Here is a 5,571-nt window from a genome sequence, read left to right as displayed (position 1 = left end):
AATCTGTCAGAATGTATTGGAGTCAAAAAAAAAAAAATCTAGGAAGGTAAAGAAAACCAGAAAATAAAACCCATCAATATTACAAAAATAGTTTGCACTGTCCTCTAAAAACCTCTAAACAGAAATACATAAAACTAACTTTTGGTTTCAAACTGCTCTTTCCCAGCATTCTGTTGGATCTTAGTCCAACATCCTTTAGGAAAATCTGTAACTGAATTTTTGAAGGCATTGAATTTATGTGATGAAGAAAACAAACAAAAGTACTCCATAGACTAAAGAAGAAATAGAAGAGAGGGGAAAAAAAGGAATTAAATCACATACAGAAATATATAAATTATACACTTAATTGATATTCACACTGAGATTTTTTCTTTAATTATATTTATGTTAAAGCCCTTTCACACTTCCACAGAGGCTGTAATATAAGCTTCTTATGCTTATGAAATCTGAAAAGACCATGATCTGGGGTCTACAAGGATGTAAACTAGAGAGGCACTTGTCAAAACAGCAAGATTTGGCTTTGTGAAACAAGGAGTTCAGATCAACAACATTCCTAAAGCAATAAATTTATCTTCTTGAACCTTGAAGCATTGTTGCATGCTGCCAATACAAATTGCCTTGTGAGACCAAACCTTTCAGGGACTTCTGTTATTTTCATATTTTGTATGTCAGGCAGCTGTAACAGAAATTAAGCAAATCACGTCCACTTATAAAATCCTATACCTCAGTGTGGTACAGATTCCAACTTTTCACTCATAACTTCTGGATCTGAATTTAGCCTTTATGTGGTTACAATATTAAGGCTGGTACACTTGGAAATGCTATTTCAAGACATTGGCAGAAGTCTTAAAAAGGATGTGACCATGTGAGGTAATGAGCTTGGAAATACGCTTTGTGGAAACTGGATGGTGTCAACAAAGCAGATAACAATGCTCATTCAGCCAGTTATTCTAGTTATTCGTAGGATAAAACACCATTCAGATTTGTAATTGCATTCCATGTTCCATGCATTTCAGACAATCTCAAATATATATATGTATGTCTGCAAAGCCATATACATATAGCTATACATACATGTATAACCTTATATGTATACATGCTCACACACACACATACACAGAGTTCTGAGTAACAAGGAAAAAGTATATATTTATATATACCTGTATATATGTAAATATGGTTATTTGCTTATATACCATTCAAAAAGTGTATGTGTATTTACAAAAGAAGTGTATACAGTATATATAATCTTAATATTAATGACATACTGTTTGATAATGTTAAGTCTCAGACATTAAGTCTCAGCTCCTCAAGGGTATACATCCCATTCATGTCCATGGCTTCTAAGACTCTAGGTCCCTTCTGAAGATATAATTTGTAGTTTCTCACTACCACATGGTGAAACACACACAGACTATCATCATAAAGGTGGAATTCTTGAACAAAACCATTTCAAATTAATGTCACTTTCAAGAAAGTGAAAGAACTGAATTAAGGAAAAAATCATGTCAACTGAAAATGACAGGAATTGAAATTCATAATTGCAGCAAACTGACATTATTCATACCCAGTGTTGTGTTTTTGTTTGTTTGTTTGTTTGTTTGTTTTAAAGTCTTCTTCAACCTTCAATTATCTCCACAATAAAATTAGATGTTCTGATTCTTTTATTTCATTATGCAATTTTAGAAGTTATTATTTAAATGCAGTGTGCCAAGTTATCTGATTATAATTCTTAACCATATATGCTATCCTCTTCTCAATATTAAGCTCATCATGAAAAAAAAAATAAAATTATAAAGACTAAAATAACTTGCTACAAATAAATGTAAGTAGGGATTTTTTTCAAGTCCTGTTTGATCTGAACACATGCAAGAAATCCTTTTTGGGCAGTCTAGTACAACCCTGAGGTTGCAAAATTTATCTGCTATCCCTGAACAGATGTTTGCATCTGGAACACCTAAAATGACATGGAACTCCTACAATAGACAGTAGGATTGGCCCCAGGGGTGTCTGCTTAATAAACCCTGTCTAAAAATGTCTAAGATTTTAATTTTAAAATTCAAGTAAGGGTATCTGTTGTTTATATGATAATATATGTTGCTAAGAATGGTCTAATCAGTCTTTGAGCAGATATTTGGCATGGAGCTTGAAGAAGGCAATGAATCAACACATAAATATATTAATATATATTAAATATATTATATTTTGCTTTGGAACTATTAATTACAAAGGATATTTACATCACAATCTATTAAACCGTTTATTCTCACAAATTACAGTTGTTTTTTTCTGTTAACTAAGTGTACCTTCCAGTTGTGAAGAATTTAAAATATCAGTTTCCTACCCAGTCACTCCAGAAAAATACTCTAGTTGTTTCTTGCTAACCTCAGTACAAAAAAAAAATCTTCCCTGTCTCCAAATCTAATTATCAGTAATAACTTATCAGTCTCCTAACAATAACACTTAATTTCCTGATAGCTCTAACATGACATGCACAAGATGAAAGGCAGTGTTGTTAGGTGAAAACAGATGCTACAGAGATGAAGCAATAGCTTTAGTTAGGAGATTTAGAGAAAGGGTTAGTAGGTAGCTATCTTTTGTCTTTTTAATTACAGGATTTCACCCTAAGTCTAGCTTTAGGGGTTTTTGTATGGTTGGTTGGTTATTTTGGTTTGGATTTATTTTCCTATTTTACCCCCTTTTTTTTTTTTTTTTTTTTTTTTTCCTTTTTTCTCTATACAGTGGATTAGAGAATACCTCGATAACACATTTCTTTATGGGTGTCCTACCACATTGTGTCAGCAGCATGGAACAGAAAAGGAAACTACAGACTTGTTGCTGTGTCCCAGTTCTTCACACCTGAGGTCAGCAAAAAAAACAGTATTGTGCTTTGTCTGGTGTAATTCCACTGAGACACTGAGTCACAGAAAGTCTACCTCTAAAATGAGGGGAATTAGAGAAGGCAAATAACAGGAGTCTGCTTTGCTCTTGTCATTCCATCAAGTTGTAAAAATCAGAAATGATTCCACAGGAACTCATTTTTATGGCAAACACTTTAAAGAAAATGGTAAACTCCATGCTGATAACTCATGAACAGATTAGAAACTCTATTTTCTGTGTACATTATTGTGATAAGATCTTTGCTTAGATCAATTTTTTCATTGTGTTCACTATCTCGTGTACAGTGTCTTCATTTTCCAGGAAACATCAGGAAAATGTTTTAGCAAATAAACACTTAAAAACAGGTAATATTTAAATTGGTAACCTTAATATATTACGTTCAGTGTTTGGTCATTGCACATAGTTCATTCTTCATTGTTCTAGGGCTATTCTGAAGCTGATCCTGTGCAGCTAATGGAGTGCCCAAGCAATTTTATCCTTTACAGTCTGTGCATGTGGATGAAACATACAGTGAATGCAATGTTGTAAATTAGTACCCTTGCAAATGGGAAGCTCATGAAATGAATTGAATATGAGTTTTATAACCATAATCTTACTTAAAGCTAGCAGGGATCACATGATAACTTCTGGAAAATTGTCGGGATTGTCGGGGCCACCTTATGTAGTGGAACAGAAAGACTTGAGCTAACTCCTCTGCATCTTCATGGTCAATTCTTGCTGCACCCACTGGACTACTTTTGTAACATAGCTCTTTGAATCTCTCATTATTACCTGACCACCAGATACCAGTCTTTGAGAACTCCATAGCTATATTTGCTTCAATCTACATAATTCACATCTTTTTTTTTTTTTTTTTTTTTTTTTTGTTACCCAAAATAGTAGGGTAATAAGTTTAATTCCGGAACTTGAATATTTCTTCCTAAATCTGCTCTAAAATGGATGACTTCACAACTTTGATAGCTGGTTGCAATGCAGCTTATGAAGCATAATAGCATTTGGAGTTTCACTATCCTGACACAATGTATACATAATGTACTGTAAATCACCTGTGCAAAGCCCTTGGGATAGAAAAATTGCAAGCAGGCATGGGGAGGAGTATGCTTTTCTAACTCCCTCATCCCTCCAGAGGGACATTTCATTATGCCAGTTCAAGCAATGTAAAGCCTAAGAGCTGAACCATGCAGTTGCTTCCTTCAATTATTCACCAATCCACCACAGAACACAGAGACATGGCTGGCAGTCTTGTGAGGACACCACCGAGGCAGTTCTGTTCTCTGAACTCAAATTATCTTATCTAGTGAAGCCATCTAGGTTCCTTAAAATAGATAAATTATTTAGTGTTCTGATTTTATGTCCCTTGCTTACCACAGCTGTGCTGCCACCTTCAACTTTCTTTGAGAAGGTTAACCTCATCTCCTTAAGTTTTGCTAACTTTTCCACATTGCCTAATACCAAAATAGCAAGGAATAATCATAGTCACAGGGTTTTAGAACATTGGCTCATTAATGTTTTAGAATCTAGATAATTTTGCCAAAAAATAGAAATCTTCATAGTGTTATTAACAGTAAGACTACACAAATTCAGAAAACAAACCTTGTTTGATGCTGTTTTTGCCCTTGAAAAGTGTGACAGTTTAAGAGATGCCATGGCTCTGAACAGAGATCATTGTTAGCTTCTGTAATGATGCATGTAGTCTCTAACTAGAAAAATATCCTCATTCATCTGTCATGAGAAGTACCATTTAAATACTGAACTAAATTTTTGATTATTATTATTTATTATGACAAGAAAAAGAGAAATGAAAATAACACAATTCAGGTAAGTATATATGGTGGACATCCTGAGTTGAAATTCATCATTAAACTTAGAGAGATTTTATTTTTCATACAATTTACTAATTTACTAACCATCTTACTATTTAATAGGACTTTCTTTTTCTTTCTTCTTTTTTTTTTTTTTTTTTTTTTTTTTTTACAAATGAAAATTTTGCAGGTGATTCTGTATTAAAATCTAGATGCTTCTGGAAAATGACATGATTATGGCAGTTATGGGAGTGGTGGTGACTAAATCCTGAGCTTCTTCAGCATTGGTGTAGATAGGCAGGTGAATTTCAAACACATTGGAAAGTCCACAGATCTTTTCTTTTAGAAAAAAATCCAGATCTTTATTTTAGAAAAACAACAGCAACAACAAACAGAAACTGTCAGCACCTCAAGATCTTTTTCAGGCATGAGGGCATGGTACTCCTTATCCTTACCATCTCCTTTCCCACTGAATGAAGTGCTGCAGATTACTTATATTTAAATATTTATTTATTATATATCTGTAATGTATTACATTGTATGATATTGTCTTCACATTTAGTATTTTTTTTTTTGCTGTTCTTATAGTATAGTACGTCTTGTGCCTATTCTGTTGCATTAGTTGACACACCATTGCTGGCCTTTCAGACAATTCTATTTTATAATCTTTTCCAATTTTGTTTAAAGCCATTCATTTTCTTTTTCAGATAAGAAAGGATGCTTATCATCCTTCTACATCATATAACAGCATCGCAAGAGAAAGATACATCTCCAATACATTTAATTTAATATTTTAATTTCATGATTATATATGTTTTATTTAATATGCAGTTTGTATTCATGGTCAAATAATGAATTTTACACTGAA

The sequence above is a fragment of the Aythya ferina genome, assembly GCF_964211825.1.
Source record: "Aythya ferina genome assembly, chromosome: Z".
In the NCBI taxonomy this organism is placed as follows: domain Eukaryota; kingdom Metazoa; phylum Chordata; class Aves; order Anseriformes; family Anatidae; genus Aythya; species Aythya ferina.
This window is presented reverse-complemented; position numbering follows the sequence as displayed.